This window comes from Macrobrachium nipponense, chromosome 13 (assembly GCF_015104395.2).
Source record: "Macrobrachium nipponense isolate FS-2020 chromosome 13, ASM1510439v2, whole genome shotgun sequence".
Lineage (NCBI taxonomy): Eukaryota > Metazoa > Arthropoda > Malacostraca > Decapoda > Palaemonidae > Macrobrachium > Macrobrachium nipponense.
The window spans coordinates 53,172,315-53,195,489 of record NC_087206.1 but is presented as its reverse complement, the minus strand read 5'-3'; positions in this window follow the sequence as shown (position 1 = coordinate 53,195,489).

The window sequence follows — 23,175 nt, the reverse complement described above, 5'->3', positions numbered from 1 at the left end:
GAACAAAAAATGCAAGTTTCGACTGGAAAAATTGAGATCAAGACAACTCCTCAACTTCTACCACCCACAAAACCTTCACGACCCATTCTAAAACCCAAGGAAGAAGATGGAATGACCAGGACGAAATTGCAAAATTACGTCAAAGCAGCATTACACAAAATAGCCAGTGACAAGTCAATGCCCATGGAAATAATCCCATGTACTATTGAGCCTTCCCCTTCCCTGTCCACCTCTCAGGTTGACAGCCCTTCTTCCCAGACCCATCCCTCACAATCTTCTCCTTCCCCTTCTGACAGCTTAGACAGTGCCAACCAAGTTCCCATTGCAGTGGGTGAAAGCTCAATGACACTTACATTCAAAGGAATCGTCATTCTCTGTAGACAGAGAAACACTGCTAAACTGCATACAGCCTCGCCTCATCCAAACCTCAAAACCCAAGCACCTGTTGTTCAATCCAAACAGCAGCTGCCTCACTTAATCATCCCTCCAATCTCTGGTCCTCTTCTCTAGTATCTTAATGAGCGAGATGGGAAGTGTACACTTTATCTTAACCACTCTCAAGTGAGTAATACCTAATGGCATACAGCCATCGACTGTATAAGATAAAATTAATCCATTCACTGCATTAACATCATTCATCACATCCCAAGGGAAATTTGATTCCCAAACCTTTTCTCTAATTCAAATTTTATCCTTCCCTTTCCACACTCTCCTACTTACTGGGACTCGCTTCTATAACACTTTATCTCCCACTAAATTATTTCACTTCTTGCCCAGAAGAATACTTCATCCATCACCAGTTATAGGTTGCTGTGAAGCAAGAGCCCATGCCAGTACAAAGCTGGCTTAATCTGGCTGCTGCTGCTACGGTAAGGTTTGTGATTTTTAAATCTATGTATTTCTTAGAAGAGTTGTCTGAAGTTTGGAATTCCCATGGTTTGGATGGAGCCAAAAAACCATGGCACTGACTGCTACTTTTGCACTATTGATGTGACTGGGATGAACAAAAAGATCCAGAGCACCATCAAGTATCCTGATTTTCAATCAGCACGTTGTCGTGTACCTCACTGTGATGAAATTCCAGTACCTGTCTTTGGAGAGCTTCCTAACATTTGTGATGAAGATTCCTCCAGTGTTCAAGACGATGAAGAGGAAGAAAAGTAGTCTTGACTATGATGCTGCTCATCCTTTTTCCCAAAAGAAGCTAAATGATCTAGTTCATGATCTCAGCTTGTCAAAGTCCTCTGCTGAACTGTTGGCATCAAGATTGAAGAAAACCCCTCTCTGACAGTGTTCACATCACCGTCTACCAGAACATGCATCAAGAGTACCTGTTTTTTCTCTGAAGAGAAGGATTTGGTGTACTACACAGATATTGTGCAGCTTCTGCACAAACTTGAAACACTACGTCACAACCCAGTTATTGGACTGTTTATTGACAGCAGCAAGTGATCGCTGAAATATGTTCTGCTGCACAATAGCAACCAGTTTACCACTGTACCCCTCGTTCACTCGACTACATATAAGAAGTATGAATTGATGAGGTATGTACTGGAGAAAATTCGTTATGATCAGCATGAGTGGTTTATTTTTGTTGACCTGAAGATGGTGAAATTTTTATTGGGAAAACAGTCCAGATTCACTACGTACCCATGCTTTCTGTGCATGTGGGATAGTAGGGGCACTGTTCAGCATTACACAAAGAAGGACTGACCTGTGCAGGAGGAACTGATGCCTTGCAACGCAAGGAATGTCATCAACAACTCTCTGGTAGACAGAGACAGGATAATCTTCCCACCGCTGCACATTAAGCTCATCTTGATCAAGCAGTTCGCCAAATTTCTGGACAAGAATGGTGGCTGCTTCACTTACTTGTGCCAGGCTTTTCTAGGATTGACCATCGAGAAGTTGAAAGCTGGCATCTTTGACAGTCCTGAAATCTGTCAGCTCATCAGAGATCCTGAATTTGAAAACTCAGTGAACGAAGTGGAACTGAAAGCGTGGAAGGCTTTTGTTCTGGTTGTGAAGAACTTTCTTGGCAACAAGGCCCGGAACTACGCACAATTTGTCGCCAATATGCTGAATGCTTTCAAAAAACCTCGGATGCAACATGAGCATCAAAGTGCATTATATATTCTCAAATATGGTCCAGTTTTCTCTGAATATGGGATCAATGAACGATGAGCAGAGGGAGAGATTCCATCAGGACATGATAGAGATGGAGACCAGGTATTAGGGACGCTGGGATGCAGTCATGATGGCTGATTACTGTTGGACTCAGAAGAGGCACATTCCTGTCACTGAGCATTCTAAGGGTTCAAATAAAAAAAAAGTCAAGCCCTGAATTTTGAGCAATGATGACGTAATATTCAATTTACATGTACTTACCTCTACTAATGTCTACTATTCAATTTACAGTGAATCAAAGTTTGCAACATTAAGTAATGATTGTGTTAAAAAAAGATATTTTTTTCTCTTATAAACCTATTTCGGATGAAAAATATTAACAAAGGTCAACCGATGTCACATAAATGTAATCGATTTAGCCAAAAGATTGGATTTTTTTTAAAACGAGAGTAATGGATGTCATTTTCGGATTCAGCGGTGCCAAATTGTTTTAAATCAGTTGAAAAAACAGACAACTTATAAAAAATTATTTTTGTAACCCAGTGACCTGTGCCTGGTGATCGTCAATGTGTCCAGGTGTATCAGGGGTGATTTTGGTATTATGCATACAAATGATAATACAAAACTAAAAATTAAGATTGTTTGGAAACCATGAGAAGACACTACTAGCCTTTTCTGGAGCTCATTCCTTAACCGGTGACAATAGTGACAGCTGACTCTCAACTCTCTACTCCTTATCCTACCCAAAATAGATGGTGCCAACATGAGGAGGGTGGCTCAAATGTAGAACAAACCGGCTTGATGGAACTGAGAAAATTACATGAATTCAATCATTCTCACTTTAATCGAGCGTCCTAGTCGCCAGGAACTGAGAGCTACTTTCTTATGGATAAATGGTAGCAAAACAGGAGTCACTATTGCTGCCAATGATTCCTGGGAATTTTCCCTCGCCATTTCTCTTTTCCAATCCATTAGGCCGTCGACTGTGTCAAAAGGGTCCAGAGGTATGAGGATCAGCCTAAAAACTGTTTGGGTACTGTTAGTTTGTCTTCCAGCAAATTGTCAGTTTACATTTTACATTCCTGTCTCTCTCTCTAGTGTCATAATTCCACTGGTCTCGACATCTTTTATATTGCCTTGATGGTTGTTATATATATTACATAGGACTTGGACCCTTAGGGTAGCATTCACCGAAATATTGCATAATAACATGTTATAAAGGATAAATATTTAAAAAATAAACCCTTCATTTCACTAACAGCTTTCAGCAACCATTTATACTGACGCATCAGTCATTTATAAACTTTTGTTTATGTTTAATAGAATAGACAAGAACATAAGGTAAGAACAGAGGGGATAAACAAAATCGTATATAGTCAACCAAAATTTCAGACAATCTGAAATTACAATATGTAATCTGAGTCGCAGACTACTTTATTTCAGCCTGAAAACACAACGAGCACAACCAGGAACACAAAATGCATTGAAGTGTTGGGCGATAGGCAAGAGGAGACAGACAATCCTCAGGTGGCTTCAGACAATTTTGTTCTTACTTATGAACTACCTGATTTCAGACATCTTTTAATTGTGTGTTTCAGAGAGAGAGAGAGAGAGAGAGAGAGAGAGAGAGAGAGAGAGAGAGAGAGAGAGAGAGAGAATCATTTAGAAAATACCGAGTAACAACATTGTTTTTACGAGCGTCTTAGCAATTGGCAGAAGTCAGAAGCGTATGGGAAAAGCCACAAAAGTTCCCACGGAAATAAAACACAAGTTACGGCGAGACGTGTCATGATCAGAGTTGTCCATAATCCTGGAAGGCAATTGCATACAAACGAATGCAAATGCGACATCACTCGGCCGAGAACCAATTCTCCCAAACATGTACATAAACCGATTGGCTGGTATTGCAAGCCTTTTGCATGACAAAGATACCGCTCACGGTCACCATAACGGAGGTCCTACACAAAACTACTTACAAGATTTAAATTTTCAAAAATAAATCCGATAATTTACCACTGAGCCTATCTTAATAGGAAATCCTATAAAAATGTAATCTAAATTCTCAACAAAAACAGGAAGGCATTTGTGATAAACGAAAATACTATAGATGTCAAAGCATCCATCATAAATGAAAATTTACAGTAATCTATATTTATATGCATGTAGACTGTATTTGCTTGCAGGCTCACACACGAAAGCATGCTTTTAGTACAAATATCTAAGAATAGTGTTATTGGTGCTACGTGTTGCCTTTCTTAGCCTTAGCCGATCTGAACGCTGGACGCCTGAAGAAATTTGAAGTTGTGCAATATTCGAAGGTCAGTAATCTTAAATATGGAGTTTTTACTAGGATTTGTTCCTTCTACTTTTAATGCATTTCATTGACATAATTTTTGCAAAGCAGGTGGAAGACTTTGACCTGGTTTATCGCCCATAAAATTGGAGCATGAATACCGAAACATGAGGACGTTACCTGACTTGACCTTTTAATTTTTTTTTTTTTTTTTGCAAGTGAAACCGAGAGATAGAGAATTAATCATGAAGAATGCACTTTCGGCTCCGATTTTGATATGCGATGGTGAGAAAAATCTGACAATGAATGAAAATAAAATATATTACATAAGCTACACAGGTAAATGAAACTCGGAACCCGCACACATACTTATGCATCGTAAATGTATTTCCAAGGTAATTCTGGGTGACTCTTATGTTATGTATCGTGTGACGATCAGCTGCAGCTGAAGTAGGCAACTGGACCTACTAGGTAACCCATCTGTGAAACGGTACCAGCGGAAGGTGGGGATCAGGAAAATGGCATAGTGGCTGGTAATAACATCTCTTAAGCCTTAATTACAATCATTTTCTAGAAAAAAGTTACATATATAATAATGTATACAAAATAAATATATATAAACTATATATATATAGATATATATATATATATATATATATATAAATACAAATATATATATATATATATATATATATATATATATATATATATATATATATATATATATATTATATACACATATATATATATATATATTATACATATGTATATCTATATATATATAATGTATATCAATATATGTATATCTCATATCATATATATATATATATATATATTTATTTGTATTTATATATATTTTGTATACATCATAAGTATATATATATATATATATATATATATATATATATATATATATATATATATAGATATATAGATATATATATATATATCTATATATATATATATATATATTTATGTATATAAGATATATATATATATATATATATATATATATATATATATATATATATATATATATATTTATATACATATATATATATAGTATATATATAAGCCGTTTACCTTAACAAGGTGAGGTTCTTGCGAAGAAAATTACTGCTCATACTCGTATTGTGGATGAACAAATGGTGCAAGAACTTCTACAAAATCAGCTGCCTCATGCACCTACACAGAAGGTTCTTGCAAAACCTGCTTTGCACCCAGCACTATTCACCCCCATTTTGCACGCAATCTCGCGTACCCTGGATATGAACCATTTCCCTCCAAATAAGCTCTTCCTTCCCATTTATCCAGCCGGTCCAAGTTCCTCTCTATGAATCTCAACAACTGCGAACTGTAGGCTTTTCAACAACCTTCCGTACTCGTTACTCTCTCAAAATGCGCTAAGCCACCCTTTTATCTTTAGCTCTCCTTTTTCACCACTTCTGCACATCTCTCACCCTTTCCATTCTTTTTACGCAAGCAGTTCACTTTCCTTACTATCGACCTGTTTTCTTTCTTTAGGTTTCAATATCCACACGTCTCTTCCATGAAGGAGAGCCGGCTAAAAATTCCTTCATATACTACTATCTTTGCTATCATAATAGGTAAAAAGTCATGTATAATTAAACACATGACCGTTAAAAAAGTAAGGTAAATGATAAAGAAAGAGGGTTTAATGTCTACATCGAAACAAGAGACTACGAAGAAGATTAATTCAAAAAAATCTGGAGAAGAGAAGTAGACAATAGAAAATAATCACCAGAATCAGGGATGCCAGTAGACGAAAAAAAACACATAAAACAACAATGGAAACGTCACCAGTGACTGTTGAAAATAACAAGCACCCATACTAGTCGTATTAGTAGTATAATATAGTCTGTTATAAAAGGTATGGGAAAAAATTTACTAGAGTACTAGCATCAACCAACCCAAATAAAAATAGAGGATACATGCAGCTTGGAAACCGAACTTTCAACTGGCTTTCAACATCCATGAAACCTGAATTAAATTAAGTCACTGGTTTTCTTTGAGGGAGCCAAAATTTACAGGAATACGTAGCTTTGCATCAAGCTAATGTCATTTGTGTATAAACAAATATTGGCAGCACCAACACATATGAGCATCCATGCTTTGAAGAGTTCCTGGAAACATAACGGGACTTGAGGGCCGTGGAAGGGAGCGAATCGTCAAGCAAACAGAAAAGGAAAGCACAGGGTAACGTTAATCTGAAACGAAGAGGAAGGAGTTGGCTATCATTTATAAACACACGATGCCCAAGCTGACAACAGGATCGTTTCTAGTCCTTCGTGGTCTTTATAATTATTCACCAACTTCATGTACTCTCTTTGGCCAAAAAAGATCTACACATAATGATTAAGTAACAGGTTTCCTAATTCTTCTCTCTCTCTCTCTCTCTCTCTCTCTCTCTCTCTCTCTCTCTCCTGTATCTGCTCAACATGCCCAATGCACATATGAATTTGCTGGGAAAGTGAAAGTGCACTATATCCTGTTACCATAAAAAATACAAACAAGAGGTTTTATTCGATTTTATAGTAAACTCACTTACAAACGGCGTGATAAGCAAATATATCAGCTACGAGGTTAAACTGCTCAACGATAATGGCAAAAAACATTGTTGTGTAATCGTTGCAGTCGATATTTCTCCAAGTGAAAACTTAAAAGGATGTAAAGAAAATCTTACTTTAATAAACTCGTAGCTGAGACGTCGAACAAATGTATCAAACTATAGCAACCGTGCAATAGACAAAATAATAACCCTTGTGATAAAGTTAGATAAATACACCGAGTATGCACCATATGTACAAATTCATGTATGCATTTATTCGGGCAGCCTTTATGAATCTGGACGTACATAAACCACTCATGCATCTGTATGGAGATGAACATAACTGCTGAGACAGCTGATCTCAGTATTTCCGTGAAACAACACATGGATTCCCTCCCTCTACAGAATAAAGTACTAGAATGAGTCTTCTCTAAGAAAGGATAAGACAAAAAAAAAATCAGATTAAAATATACAGGAAAATAACACAGGTGCGTGAAAGAAAAGCGAAAGTCGTGCGCTACGACCTTTGTTCGTCGGGAAAGTAAGGTTTCAAATATTCAAAGACCCATCTCGTACGAAAGGTTATGTTAACCTTTGGAAGATTCTAGTATGAATCTGCATCACGAAGCCGAACATAACAGCTACGTGGCATGGACGGACGCCATCCAACTTATAACGTTCATCCAACGTTACTTGAAGGTGGTTGTTACGAACCCGATGAACAGCAGTAATAATGAGGACAATTCTTTTGTTCAGTATAATTTATTTGGTTAGCATTACAGAATCATCTCTGTCCCATCCTCTGAGCCATAAAAATGAAAAATGAAAGTTAAAATATACTCAAATTTAAATTTTTTTTATTAAACATTAAAAGTATAAAGGCAAAACATGAGGCTGAGGAAAAAAGTAATCAAAAGGCCTGAAGACTGAGGGACACATACTCCCATTTCGTTCCAAAATACAATATATAGTATTGCTACATGTGCCCTTCTGAGGCTTGCTTCTTCTTTTTTCTTATTCCAAATCATGAGGGAAAATTTTGAAACATGGGGAGAATTCGAAAATATAAGGGAAATTGAGAGAAATAAATTAATTGCCTCATGTAAAACTTAGTGTAAAGCATTACCTAGCTGTTTTGATGTTTTTGAGATCCATGCAATATTTTTTTATTGGTTTTTGTTCTATCGTTTCCTTAAGGACGTCTCGAAGACGAAAACATGTAAATGTTATTCTAATGTCATGTCAAAAGTTATTTATTGCCTGTCATACCCTCGTCACATTTCTGAGGCCGGCATCAAGCCGATAACGACCTAAAATTTGAGGAAAAGTGGAACACTTAAGTACTACCATCCCCTTCCGCCATTATGTTTCAGTCCCTAGACTAATATCATTAGAGTCGTTGAAAGGGATCGCCCCTTAGTTCGTTAGATTTCACACCCTCTCACGGGTGGTCCATCTGACCTGCATCTCGCCCTGTCCTTATTTGTCCCAGCGTCCCGCATCTGCGTTTCTGCCCCCTTACACCTACATCTCCGCCTACTGACCCAACTTTCTGGATCCAATTTAGCACCTCATTGTATCCTTTCTTTCCATACCCTTCTCTGCTGGTGGTCAACGACCTTTCCAGGTACCTGCAAGGATTAGCAGCAGAGATGGAAGGACGAATATTTTCGCCACAGTTTTGAGAGATGTCAGAAAGGGCATTTCCCATGACTCACAAAAATCGGTTATAAATATGGGCTCCAGTATACCCAAGTCTTAGTGACGACCTACAGCTAACTTCCTCTACTACTACTCTGCCTGGAAGCCCGACTCTGTCTTGATGTCTGACCAGACATCTTACTTGAAGCTTTCGCACCCTGAAGTACCTGGCCACTGTATGGCGAGAAGTCTCTCTGTTATTCCCTGGTGAAGAACTGCAAGCGACCGGTCCTTCCGCTGATGCCCTGACTCTACCTACACATCTCGTCCACGGAATTGGAAGTTGATTTGTCGGTCCTTCACCTACTATTCCTTGCACTCATTCCTTGTTCAGACTGTCCTCCTATTCCCATACTCCTATTATCCAGTCTCCTTCAGAGACTCGTGTTTTGGTCTGCGCAATCGTGATATTCTTGTGAAATCATTGAGGAAGTGTTATTAAATCTTTGCTATTCATGCTAACAGTAATTTAGTTGTGTTAATTTAATATTTGATTTATTTTGTGTTTTGCATAGTTTCCCTTTTGCATTCATCATTTTATGTAAGCTTAAGTTCTTTTGCACTGATCATTTTATGTAAGCTTACCACTGTTAGTATTTGTGTTATTACAACGTTACCTGCTTTGCAGATTCGTGCTGACTTCCCGCCTGTTGTGTGGAGTCTTTTGTAGATCAACAGTGCAGCTAAACATTTACTGCAAGTGCCATTCTTGGGATACTATTCCTGAGACTCCAATGGAAGCAAACCTTGCATACAGTGCTCCATCCCCATGCTGTGTTTTGTACTAGTATTCTTTAAGAGTTCGATCTATGTTTCTATGCACAATGTTTAACCACTAAAATTAGTGTGTGTGTTTTTTTTTATTATTTCCAACCTTGTGGCACTTTTATTCTTTGATAATGTTCATAAGTTCCAGTAGTGATTCAGTGCCACGGAGCCAGTGAGAGCTCCTTGTAAATTTATGTTCTTCTGATTAACTTATTGTCGATACAGTTATGTTAAGTTGACATGTTGTAAACATATCATTCTTTTAGTAGTCGTCGTATTTCTTCTATATGTAATATGGTCGGCAGGCCATTTTCGTTTTATTTGCCTTCTTTTTGTTATTATCAACTCGATTTTTTTCTAATAATTTACTCAGACATTTATTTGTTTTTCTTTGTAACATACTAAGTTTCCAATGAACATGAAACCTTTGTTAGGGGTGTTCAAATCAGTAGTTTCTCCCTTTCTATCTCATAAAATTTCTTATAATGTTTGTTAAACTATCTTTAGTTATGATTTTGTTCTTAGTATATTTCTTGTTTCTCCTGCTCCTATTGTACTAATTATTGGTGATGGAGTAAGCTCTTCTCCCTTAAAATAATAACTCTTATCAGTGCTTCGGATATCTACTTCCATTTGTTTTGCTATTATCTAAGGTTCTTTTGTCTTTGGTTTAACTGATGCTTCTTCGTTTTGGGTTATGTTCTCTTCAAAAGTCTCTTTTTATCTTTAATTTTACGTCCATCACAATTTTCCTCTGTTACTTCTGGAGCAGTATCTTCACCTGTTCCTGTTTGCATTTTTTGAAGTGAATTTCAAAAAATATTATCCATATCATTTGCACCTGTTTCTTGATTCTTTACCATTTCAGCTTTTTTTCTAAAAATATATTTATTTCTTCTTGAAACTTATTTTTCTGTAGCTTGTAACTTTTATCTGGTGTGTTCTTGTTGCAAAAGAATTACAAGTTTCTTAGCCGTATCTTGAATTCCTCTCACTTTCAATTCTCGAAATATCTTAAATTCTGTATTGTACACATAATGATACTCTTTGGACCTTGCATGATGACCTTGCCCACACTTCATACACTTCGGTACAGTATACTACTTCCATTATATGGCATGTTTGTCAGATCTGCAATATGTCCTGTTTTGGCCCAAAATTTTTATTTTTTGAGGTAGATCTTGACCTTCAATTGTATTGTTGCAATTTTCATTATTTTATTGTTCTGATTACTCTATTATTATAAATACCACACAATCTTGGACCTTGAGACGTCTGTTTTTAAGAAAGTACACTAGCATATTCTTCTCTTCCGGTTCGTTATTTCTTTCAGAAAGTAAAATGGTACCCTGAATGCTGTTCAAAGTACCATGCTTTCTTATACTTTTCATTTATATTATTATCAGTGTTTTCATAAGGACAAATAGTCTTCGGATTGACTTTTTTTATGAGGCTTACATAAGCTATGTATGTTCTTATATTTGTCTGAACGACATTTCAGTGGAAGAATGTATGTTGATAAATTATTTTCAAATTTTAGGGCTGAAATTCCATTGTCAGTTTCTAAGGTCATAGTCCTTGACCAACTTCTACTCCCAAAAAGGAGGTCGAAGTGAGTCAAGGTTTGGTCATGTCGATATTTAATTCTTTTGTATTTATTGTAAGGTATTAAGGTTTTGATACCAAGTAGAGAGCAGTCCATTGCCATGCCAGGAGTCGTAGGGAGGTGAGAATGAGCTGTCATAAAACGATTAATATTTTCGTCCAGGATAGATCCCTCTCACTATGGAGGTCGAACAGGGGGGAGGAGCAATATTGTTGCCGTCGAGATCGGACCCAGCACTGAGGGCAGAGGGTTTAACCAAAATTTCCCCTCATTCGACCATGTCGGGTACTCTAGTTCTATGGGTGGAGTGGCATGCCATCCACGGCCACCCTCCTTCAAAGTTTGAAGAACAGTAATTGCAGTTATTCAATACCATGGAAGGTTCGTCAACAAAAGAGGAAGAAGGAGTGGTGAAAATTTAGAGAGTAGGTGTTAAAGAGCATACGCTCTTTGCAGTGCAGTGGACCCTTAAGCCCCCCACCTCGTCAAAGGGTTGGGATCAGGGGGAGCATGGTAGATAAAACCTGACATTTTTAGCCAGGTTTAACTAATGAATATATTGCACATCCATAGGAAAACTTGGAATCAATGACAGCTTTATGAAGTATCAGTATGGTAAGACAATCAGCTCTCCAATTAGTGTTATATATCGTTTTCTGGATATGTAAATCTTCTAACCATTCCGCCTATATATTATTACGGAATAAAAGGCTTCAGTACCAATTTACCAAGCTCAAAAGTACTGTCGTACATATACCTATGCATAAAGTAAATGCTAAATATTTTATCAAGTTTCCTAATGAAGCAATAACGATTTACAGAAAAAATAAGAGGCTCTTTAAGATAAACATCAACTACATCGAAAGCCTCTGAAATCCACTATTCCAGAGTGAAGTTAGACCCAGTGAAAAAACCAACAACTTCACTTGATCACATTTCTTAGAACTGAAGAGGAAGACAAATCTGAAAAGCCGTGAAAGACGCAAGCAAAGAGAACGCACACCAAACTTACCCACAAAGACACACACACACACACACACACACACAGGCAGCAGCAAAACCAAATATAGAATAAAGAGCGAAAATGAAAGCCAAGACGAGATAAACCATGAGGGCAACATTTCATGGTAATAAAGCAAGAAATATGAAGACCCAAGCCGAACCAGCTAACCGATAAGAGATAAGATGTGAGGGTTAGAGGTGCGATAGCCAGAGGGGAAAGAGGGGAAGGAAAGGAGGGCGGAGGTGGTGGTACCGAGGGGAAGAGCGGAATAGGGTGGGAGGGAGAGGGGTGTGGTGGGAAGTGGGGGGATGAGAGGAAGAGGGTGGCAGGCATCATGGAAAGGCCTTGATCAATAGCAAATTCTGGGGAATTCTCTTCGGTCAAATAGTTGTAGACCTTCCGGCAGCCTCTTCATAACGGAGGAGCTTTCCTCCTCTTACTGAGGAAGGCACTGCCACAAATACTTCATTTGAATTCATCTCGCATTTGCCGTAGATTGCCTTCACTCCTCTAAAGCCTATCAAGCCGAAACATTCGAAGTTCATCATACTACATGAGTGACTATCAATATAGCGTTTGTGGAAGGGATTTCTAGCGAAATCCACAAGATACAGGGCCAGGAACTATTTATTAAAAAAAATGTTGAATTTCATGCTTCAAGTAAAAAAAAATATATTACTGAACATTATTGAGGTTAAAAATAGAGAAATTGGCGACCTTGAAACCGCTCTGAGCGAGAAAAATATAGTAATACCGCCAAGGATAACTTTCCTCGAGAACATTTTACAGAAATCCCTGTGTACAACATTAACTAACTATAGCGGAACTTCATGAAATCAAGAGGTAGCCGTGATTCAATTCAGTAAACTGACATGTATCTATTTTTCCCGAGTAATTCATAAAATCAGCATAAATTTCATCTAGATATATGTTTGTCGTAACCCCTCTAAAAGCATATTTTAGTTTTCCTACTTACTATGTATCAGACGCTAATTGGATGACTTTTTATGAACATTTCAGTCAATACTTTAAAAAGTAAAAATTAACGTTTGCTATGAAATCATTTCGAAGAATATTATATGAAAAGGCTAAAAAAAATCCTGATCGGAAAGAATAACGTGAAGTTTAGGTGGCTAAAAATGCAGGAAAGATAAGGAGTTGGGACGATAAAGTTATTGTTAAAAACGATTTCGCCCAATCTTACGTTCAACATTACATAGAAGTCAGACATTTACGTAAGAAAGCGTACTCGTAAACTTCTCCATTTCTTCTGGTCTGTTTTCCCTCTCCTCTACTACATACTTGAGCCAGCAGTTTTATCTATGACTTCCATACCTTAAGTTTCAGAAAACGTCAGCTGACAAAATTCTATCAATCAAGCAACTTATAATAAAATGAAACATTGCACCTGCGTACTGACTAGCAGCTACCTTGCAAACAGCCCAAACAGATAAACGAGAACAATCCGTTTATCTTATTAGCGTTTTCTTTAGTGAGAATATCGCTCTTCATCAGAGTATCCTGAATCCCGTACGACGGCGATTTTTGCTCATCTGTGTTCTCCGATACACGAAACGTTAAGTAGCCAAATTAAGACACTTATATATGCACATCAATTCACAACCCTAGGAATTAATTTACGACAACACTTATGCTATGACATTCCAGGTGCCTCGGTTTACATTCAACAGTGAAATACTTCCTGACATAGATAAGATCGTACATTCACCCGAATTTAAGATCGGCGTATTAATACCACAAAAGAACCATACCAGTGCCTTAATTCCATTACCTTTCTTACTTTGAATATATATTACATTGTACACACACACACACACACACATGTATATATATATACATATATATATATATATATATATATATATATATATTATATATATATATATATATATATTATGTATGGTACGATCCACAATGAAATGCTTATTAATAAACTTCTCACACTTTAAAACGTGTAGAAAATCAAGCTTTCGTCCGGTTACCGTGGAATTATTTACTAAAATGTAGTGTAAACATACAACTCTGAAAGTAAGGCTAAAAACAAATTACAAAACGCGAAACTAGTAATTAGGTTGTAGCTAAAATTCTACGAGACCTTCTCGGTTAACTTGGGGGTCTTTTGTGATTATGTTCTAAAGTAGTTCTTCGATTTTCAAAAGGTTGCTTAAGACTAGAAATACTACTAAAGTTATGAATGCCTGCGCATTTGCATATTTCTTCACTTATAATCATATTCTCAACAATGCTTCAGTGTTCATGAAAGGATTACTTGACGTATTGAGAAACCTTTTAAGACATCTTCTGATAGTTCTATCAAAGAATTTATAAATATTTTTACCATTGTTTAAATCTCTTCTATGATCCTTTTCCCCGGCGCGTGCCGAGCAACAAAACTGCAATTATTTCTCAGTTTAATGGATGCAATTATTTCATTTTTACATTTCACAAAAGAGTGACCACTTTTCCCAGTGTAAAAGGAATCGCAATGAAAACAGTAAAGCAACTAACAGCATAAACCCCACATCTTCACACTTTTCCAAGGTTAATTTTCATTTTGTTTCTCATAAAAATGTCCCCGAGGTTTTCTATATTCAGACTTTCCGAAATTCCTTAAGTTACTCAACTGTTCAAGTTTTTCTTTGGTTAACAAAATATTTTCTTATCCCTAAAGAGACAATTTTCTATAAAATATTTCGGATAGCTCAGTTTGTTAGGCTAGAAACTAGAAGGTTTAACTCCTCATCCAAGACACGTGGATCACACATGCTGCGCATAAAAAAATAAATTTGTAAGTACGTTATCTTTAACCTTGACATCCTGTTAAGAGTAAATATGAACATAAGAATTGAAATGTTTCTTTCTGTAAACTGAAAATTTCAAGGACCTATTAATAACTCCATCTCTACGCACTAAAAGAAAGGTAATTTACTGTCTAATTCTTTTTCAACTGTTAAATCAATGGATGGAACATAACTACTCAAAGAAATAAAAATTGGCTGAGGTATTCTTCACCAGACTGGTAGACATTAAAAATAGAAAAGATTCCACGCACAAATCAGCTAATATTGGAGAAAAGGACGAGCCCATAGACACTGGTTTTTGTTGAAAGAGGTTTCCTTCAAATTCAAATACAGTAGCTTCAACTGATCGCAAAATTTCTCAATACGCAATGGAAAGTCAAAATACTTACGTCAGCAAGCATTACCAAATTATTCTTTACAAATTGCACAGGAACATTCGTAAAAAGAAAGAGAATAGCCCAGCCATACAGGAGGAATTTTGCTTCCTTCCCCTACATACAGTTCTCCTTGCATCGTATAAAAACTTATGTAAAATATTTGTCATAGCTCTTTGTCTTGGTCGCCTAAATGTGACACACTTCTTGGTTTAGATCCTAAGGTTTTCAATATTATGCTCTTTACTCAAGGAACAGTGTTTCTTTCTTGTTTGCAACTGGAGGTAATAGGAAGCCCAAGCATATGGCAGTGGTAGCATCTTCATGGAAGGACTAAATATTCATACACGAATTTGGAGCCATGCAGCTGACACAAATTTTGGGAGACTTAAGGAGTCAAAATTTACATTAATAGAGGTGCACGACTAAATACTACATCTCTTTTCTTAATTTTTTTGACATCAAAGCTTTTGACTGGACAGATTTTTTTTCCTGAGAGTAATCCAGCAAGTCAGCAAGCACAAGAGGAACTTTATGAGCGACTGCATGTTGCACGACGGCGCACCTACTTTCCTTCCAATAACACCAATAAGTGAAAGCAATTTTTTACTTATATGTGGAGATGAAACTTCTGCAGCTATTTTTCAGCAGCTATTTTTGGATATCAAATATGACTTTGTCTTTTATCCTTTGTTCTCGGCTGATGGTCAAATATTTCTTGTATGAAGCTGGTCTATACAGTCCGGGTAAAATGACAATGCCTTCTTAGTTAATATTACCAATCACCGTCTTTTTTATAACTTCATTACTTGCCATGATTCTCAGGAATAAAAGGACTTGCTGATACAACAAAGTAGTTACTAAGTCATCTCAGGACATCTAGAACCATCTCCTTTACTAATAATGGTTAAAATCATTGGTCATGGTTGAATATTCCAGTCAGAGCTACCAGTATTAACAACACAGGTCATCCTCTGCACTGTTGCATAAAGTAGTCTTGGGGTACATGTGCATAAGTAAAGTCTGATGAAAAAATCAAACGTTATATGAAGACCTGCATATCGTGGAATTTGTCATGCACTATACTTTGAAATCAGTTTTTCCACTAATGACACAAACCTTGAAACTCACTCCTTACCCTACCCCAAAGGTTTGATTTGATTTATATAGATTTGGCATTATGCCAAGCACTGGGTAAATAAGGCCATTCGGCCCTGAAACGGAAATTGGCAGTAAAAGGTTTGAAAGGTGTTATACAGTAAGATGGAAGAAAGAGATTATGAGCGGAGATACAGTAAAAGGAATGAAAGTAGTTGCAGCTAGGGGCTGAAGGGACACTGCAAAGAACCTTAAGTAATGCCTACATTGCACCGAATGAGGTGCACTGATGGCACTATCCCCCCACGGGGCCTACCCCAATGGGATGCCAACAGCATAGTAATGTATCACAAGTGAAATAATCTGCTTGATGGGATTACAAGCATTATAAATTTACAATCATCCCCACCAAAAATATAATGGCAGGAAAACTGGATAAAATGCTAAGAGTTCTACCTACTCAACTAGCTACCCATGGAAACCGTAGACCAGCTATGGGGACATAGTCTAAGTGCCAGCCCCATTGCTTACATAATGAGCAAATTTGTGATGAGAGACAAGATCAGTGGGCTCCTGAGGCGATAGTTACGATCGGTTTCATGTTTTTTTCTGTGACCCACTCTACCATGACAACACCTGAGGAGAAAGCACTGACAACTGTCTTTTCTACTATAGCCGAGAATGTGACAGAAACATGGACAACTTCAGAACTATACGTTATGTATTTTGCTGCTTCCGGCACTCACTGTATCAAGATGACAGTTCATATCCACACCAACAACCTACTTTGGTGAAAAGTTGCTGGTGCTCCATATTGAAGGCTGTGAAAGTATAGTTGGATTTAAAGACAACTTTGGACAGTTTTTGAAAATTATCAAGATCACCAGAAATCATGATGAAGACAATATTGAGAAGCTGGTGAGGAAGATCAAGAAAGAAGTTAGGGCAAAACGGAGGCCCCAAGACTACAATCTCAATTATTTTGCTCATCACAAAGTTATTGAAAGCACCAGTGAGATACTCTCACTGGAAATTGGTTTCTAGACTTGTATCAGGGGGCACAATCACTAAACCATCACTGGCCTTGGGCTCAGTGTATTCAACAGCATCTTTGCAATGGCTAAAGAAATCAGACCACTTTTGGACTAGCTATTAAACTTCACCACAAGTATGGCACCTCAGAGCTCAATAAGACAATATATGAGCATGGTGTTACAAGCACTTATGATGAAGTCCAATGCTTCCACAAGTCAGTGACTAAATTTGAGTCTGCCAATCAGACAAAATACCACAGGAAACTCGGACTGAGCACAGAGATTGGGCCCATATTCAGCAGGGCTGACAACTTTGACTTGTACATTGCAAGCCCAAATGGAATGAAGAGCACCCATGACATGGTCATGCAGTTCACTCAACATCCGGCTGGGATCATTGACACTGGAAACATTGGTGTGATGCCACTGAAGATTCCTCAACTTGAGAAACATGAGATGTCCTCTCTACAAGTCAATCACCAGAGGAGCTAGACCTCTACACTGGGCCTTCTCAGCTAAACCCACCTCACAGTGAAGCTTCAGTCTGATGCAGTCAGGTTTGTGGGTACCACGTTCAACACAACATCCAACTGGTCAATAAACTTGACTGTACATTCATTCATGCCAATTTCGGCTGGATCATTGAAGGCTCCTTCATTACACCGACTGTCTCATCAGTTCCAGTTGCTCATCAAGAGCTCCTGGATATAGTGAGCCGCAAATATACTGCAAAAGAAAATGCATGCAGTTGTAGACACTGTAGCTGCAACAGTGCTGGACTTTCATGCACATACTTCTGCAAGTGTGAGGGAGGAGTCACCTGTTGTATTCATTTTACTAACAAGCTTTTAATGAGGAGAAAGATGAAGATGACTATGATACTGATGATTAGAAGATGATAATGATGATTATAACATAAAAAAATCTGATTTTAATAAGTTCATTGGTGGAAGTTTTATTGTGTATCAAACATTTCTTATTATTTTATGTCTTTTGAATAATGATACAATAAACTCCCTTCTCCTGACATTAAACCTCTTGTTCGACTCTATATTAGCCCTGCAAAAATGAATTTTCCATCCTTGCAAACCCGTGGAAAATGGTATTACATGACCACTTTCGTAACAAACTTCAAAAAAAATTAATATTAGCTGTTTTTCAATAGGGCAACAGTGTTCCAAGTAGCAACTAAGCTAAATTATGCTTCTTTTAGTATGTAGTTACATATTTCCATGAGAAACATTTAGAGTAGTCAACATTGCAAGGTTACCATTTTGGCACCAAGACTAACAATTCTGTATGAGAGCATTCTAATACCACGCAGGTCCAAACATTTTAGGACGTTTGATGATTCCATCATAATTACCATTATTAACATCAAATATGGGTTCCAATTCCAACTATGGTATCTTTTCCACACAAGTCTCAACATTTTTATGAAAAAAATTTAACTCTATTTAACACAAAGGCAAGCTTTATGTCGGATTCTTTTTTTATTCAACAAGAGTTTAATGCGTATATATGAATCACGGTGATGTGATAAGACTCATAATATGGCTACATGTGACAAAAGCACTCCAAAGGTATCAAAGTCGAGATGGGATGATGCAGACTCTAAAACAACGAATACCTGAGCGTGAAAGGGATTTTTAGGTGAGAGGCAGGTATTAATTTATACCTCTAGTGATAGCCTTGTGTGTAAAGAGCTTCAATGTAGTGCGTCTTGAATTCTTGATTCCGTGGTTCACGCCCATAAGCCGACGAATTTCTTATCAACTAAAAACTTCCCCTCGAGTTAACATATATGAAAATATATTAATTCCGAGGTAGAGCGAATTAAATAGTAAAGTATATTTGTAGCTTAATGCGTCTACATGAATTACATTGATGTGATAAGACTCGTAATATGGCTATTTACGACAAAAGCAGTACAAAGGCATCAAGGTCAAGAAGGGTTGATGCGACTCTAAAACAACGAATACCTGAGCGCGACAGGCATGTGTAGGTGAGAGGCAGCATTAACTTACACTCTAGTGATAGCATTTTGCATAAAGAGGTTCAATGCATGCCCTGAATCCTTGGTTCCATGGTTCACTCCCATGAGCCGAGGAATTTCTTATCAAGTAAAAATTTCCCCTTCAGTTAACATGTATGAAAATATATTAATTCCGAGGTAGAGCGAATTAGATATTAAAGGACATTTGTAGCTTAACGCGTGTATATGAATCACGGTGATGTGATAAGACACACACACACACACACACACAACACACACACACACACACACATATATATATATATATATATATATATATATTATATATATATATATATTTATATACTAATTACAAATATATATATAATATGTGTATTAAATTATATTACATATAGAAATAATAATATATATAAAATAATAAATAAATAAATCTAAAATAAATAAATATATATATATATATATATATATATATATACATATATATAGGGTTGTAACATGAGTTTATGCAAATATTTCGACAAATGAAAGAAAAACTCATTTTGAGTAGAAAATGTTCTATACACATACATTTTTAGGTTTCGTTTGTCGTTGATGTGAATTTTAAAAAGAACCGTTATCATTAAATGGCCAAGTAAGACGGTGCGCTCGGGATATCAGAGAAGGCGCGGCTATTGGAGGGGGGGGGGGGGGGGGGGGGGGGGGGGGGGGGGGGGGGGGGGGGGGGGGGTGGGGGGGGGGGGTTTACTGGTGGAAGGAGCTGATCACTTCACTGGTTACTCACAGTCCAAACTTTTCCGGCAAGAGCGTGTTCGGGTTAGTACAAATGTCAGATTCCTTATTCATTTTGTGAAAAAGAAAGTGGAGACAATGCCTTACCACTCCAGTAATGTGGAACATGTAGATATGTTTATTAATGGGTTTTGCAACAATAAGCTCTACTGTTATAAAAAAAAAAAAAAAAAAAAAAAGAAAAAAAAAAAAAAAAAAAAAAGGGGGAAATCAGCGATTAGGGCGATGCGAATAAAATACTTCCAAATCAAATGTATTCTTTAGAGATTGAACAAAGGGGAAAATGCAAGTATCATTGAAACCTTCTCCCTCTCCGTCAATTGTATTCACTGGACTCCAATAAAGAAAAGAAATGCAAGCCGAATGGAATCTCCCCTCCATCAAAGATAGGCCTATTCACTGAACACCATCAAAGATTAAGAACTTATTTTTAACCATAGAACGCTAACCCTGGGTGATTTGACCTGACACATTTGGCAACACTGCGCTTACAGCACCAGTAGTGAACCAACCAGCACCTCACTCCATATAGCGTCATTGCACTTTGCATTGTGACTGGGAGAGGGTATATTATGGAGCTCGCTCTCTGGGATTTTTCCACAGAATGAATTTTGGGTGATTTCCACCCGGGGTTTGTGATACAGGGTGTAATATTTTATGGGTGGAAATCACCTGAAGTTATTTATGGTGTATATTTTGTTTGTTGTTATTTATGGGTTTTCTCTTTACCAGCTGTAACTCCCATTACCTGGGTGGGTCCAGGCCAATGCTCATGTCTTCAGCTGCAGTATCTTTTTTTTTCTTAGAATTTTTTCTCTAGTTTTTTGTGATTTTTGATATTTTTGGAAGTTTTTCTAAGTCACCCCTCAATATCATTTTTCTTATTTCAGTGACTTCTTATATGCTGAAAAGAAAGCCAAAGGGCTATATTTTCAATGCATACTCTTACTTTCAATATATTTTTGCTGCAATTATGGTTTTTTAATTTTAAAAAATCGGGTGTATTTCACCCCGGGTTTGTAATGGTGTGACTCAAATATAAGGTTAGTGTTCTAGGGTTAAAAATCTCTCATTCTCCACAAAAGTATTCATCATAAACCACTCGAAGGGAAAAATCACACTAAATAAAATGATTTCGTATTACTATATTCATGCAGTAATCGAAAAAGGATAAAAGCTGACTTTGTTCAAAGTGAAGTAATCTCGCTATACCTGTATTCCCTCGTCATCATGATTACTGTCATTATCACTCATTCAGCATAGGCCTAGTCCTGACTCTTGATTCAACAATACCGTGACATTCCTACTGCTTGATACGTAAGGCTAATTATTAAAATTAGGTTAGATTACAGTGAAGTCTATTCACAGGTGATTTACTAATTGAAGGGACCGTAATGTTACATTTTTAACAAACCTACGAGAAAAAAAGTCATAATTAAAAGACTAGCAATCTAGTTACCTAATGCACTTCATCAACTGGCCCCCCCCTCCCCCAACCCCATATCCCTGAGTACTCCTCAGACAGTGTACGCCATGTTGACTGAGGGCAGAGTTAAGGAAACCCGGTTATCTTAAAATTTCGCCTCACAGATAAACGAAGCCTTAAAATGCAAGTGTATAGAACATTTTCTGCTTAGAATGATGTTTTCTTTCATTTCACGAAATATTTGCATAATCTTGTGTTACACCCTGTATATATATATATATATATATATATATATATATATATATATATATATATATATATATTATATATATATATATAGTTTGTATTCCACATAGGAAAATGAAAATGGTATGTCTCAGAAAATGCCAACAGTTTAGTCCTCCAATGGACCTCTTTTTTGAGCGTTTACTCATAAATGCTCCAAGACATTGCCATATCTTCGTGCCTAAGAAGATCACCAGTACTATATATCAATATAAATATATATATATATATATATATATATTATATATATATATATTATAATATATATATATATACACACACACACACACACACACATATATATATATATCTATATATATATATATATATATATATATATATATATATACATATACACATATATATACACATATATATATACATATATATATTATATATATATATATATATATTATATATATATATATATATATATAGATTAATCTTCACTTGTTAACCGAAATGTGAGAAAACTCCGACCGTTCTTGATAAAAGTGTACGCGGTGTCATTGTCCAGTTCTTTAACGGAATCACATATTACGGAGCACAGGTGGGTTTCAAGCCTATAATGACCCATTTTATGAATTAATAAGTCTGACTACCAATTAAGAAAGAATTTTATCAAAAGATTCATTATGACTCGTGGGACTTTATTCTGGCACTTTTTTTTTTATAATTCGAGCACTTGTAAGTGATGCTGTGAACATGATGTTTTCTAAACCGGCTTTATCTCTCTCTCTCTCTCTCTCTCTCTCTCTCTCTCTCTCTCTCTCTCTCTCTCTCTCCTTTTTCCCGGAGGGAATCCATAAAGGTTAATTTCAGATCATTAAAGTATACAACCTGTAATTATCAATACTGAAATAAATTACGTCTGATTCACTGAAAAGGATGTTTCAAAATCGAGATTTACAAAATATTTTCCGTCTAATTACACTAAAATGCTTACAGAGCGCGTACCCGCTCTCGTGATTATAAGAAATGGGCTCAACCTCGGAAACTGTATATCATTATTTTATGACTAAAAATTATTGTGTATTTCAGTTTCCTGTACAGCACTCACAACACTGTGTGAAACTGACGAGATTGCATTTCCCATAGATCAGCACTAGCGAAAGTTATCTATATTACCGACCTGCTCCACTCAACCTATTTCACTTGATATTGATTATAAGTGTGATATTCACGCACGCCCTATTAGACACGGACACACGCAGAGAGAGAGAGAGAGAGAGAGAGAGAGAGAGAGAGAGAGAGAGCCACTACTTCCGTATCTCGTATTGATCA